Here is a 1,002-nt window from a genome sequence, read left to right on the forward strand (position 1 = left end):
CGGGCACCGCGGCGTACGTCGCCGTTGTCAAGGCAGCGGCTTGATCGCCGGCCTAGGGGTTTCCGGGGATCCCGGGAGCCGCGGGCGCGCCGGGGGCGGTTCCCGGAGCCGATCAGATGCGGAGGCTGAAACTGAGACGCCGAAGAGAGGTGAGATGTTCTACGTCACCCGCCCTCGGGCACCGCGGCGTACGTCGCCGTTGTCAAGGCAGCGGCTTGATCGCCGGGCTAGGGGTTTCCGGGGATCCCGGGAGCCGCAGGCGCGCCAGGGGCAGTTCCCGGAGCCGATCAGATGCGGAGGCTGAAACTGAGACGCCGAAGAGAGGTGAGATGTTCTACGTCACCCGCCGGACCCCCGCCACACTCAGCTCGCGCCTCTATTCCACAGGCCAGTGCCTCGCTCCCTTCGACACCGCCTTCCAAGAGCCCAGCTCCCTCCCATTGGCCTCTGATTTCGGAGAGCCCCTGTGCCCTCAGGCTCGCCGCCTCAGAGCCCCGCTTCCGTAGTCCCTTAGTCCCCCCTTTCATTTCAGGCCCACATCCTCCAAGCCGCTCTTCCAAATCCTACGCCCTTAATTCCCTTTTCCCATAGGCCTGCCTTTTCTTGCCTCCACCCCCTGCCTTCCGTAGTCCCGATCTCAAGCCCCACTGGGGCCTCCCTCTCAAATCAAGGCTGCTGCTTTTTCTTTCTTTTTTTTTTTTTTCTGAGACAAGGTCTTGTTCTGTCACCCAGGCTGGAGTGCAGTGGCGCGATCTTGGCTCACTGGAACCTCCGCCTCCCGAGTTCAATCGCTGAGTTTAAGTAATTGTCCTACCTCAGCCTCCCGAGTGGCTGGGACTACAGGCGCCCACCACATCCGGCTATTTGTGTGTGTGTGTGTGTTTTGTAGAGACGGAGTTTCACCATGTTGGCCAGGCCGGTCTCGAACTCCTGACCTCAAATGATCCTCCCGCCTCGGCTTCCCAAAGTGTTAGGGTCACAGGCGTGAGCCACCGCGCCCGG

General features: G+C 61.9%; 1 protein-coding gene across 1 annotated transcript in view; it reads left to right on the top strand.

Moving 5' to 3' along the window:
• Positions 1-176: 176 nt before the first annotated feature.
• CCDC157 (coiled-coil domain containing 157) overlaps positions 177-1,002 on the top strand; it is a 22,828-nt gene continuing 22,002 nt past the window's right edge. The window contains exon 1 of the mRNA XM_011957710.1: positions 177-324. The gene's annotated coding sequence lies outside the window, so the exon portion shown is untranslated. The remainder of the gene's footprint in view (positions 325-1,002) is intronic.

Source organism: Colobus angolensis, unplaced genomic scaffold, assembly GCF_000951035.1.
Source record: "Colobus angolensis palliatus isolate OR3802 unplaced genomic scaffold, Cang.pa_1.0 Scaffold448, whole genome shotgun sequence".
NCBI classification, from domain to species: Eukaryota; Metazoa; Chordata; class Mammalia; order Primates; family Cercopithecidae; genus Colobus; species Colobus angolensis.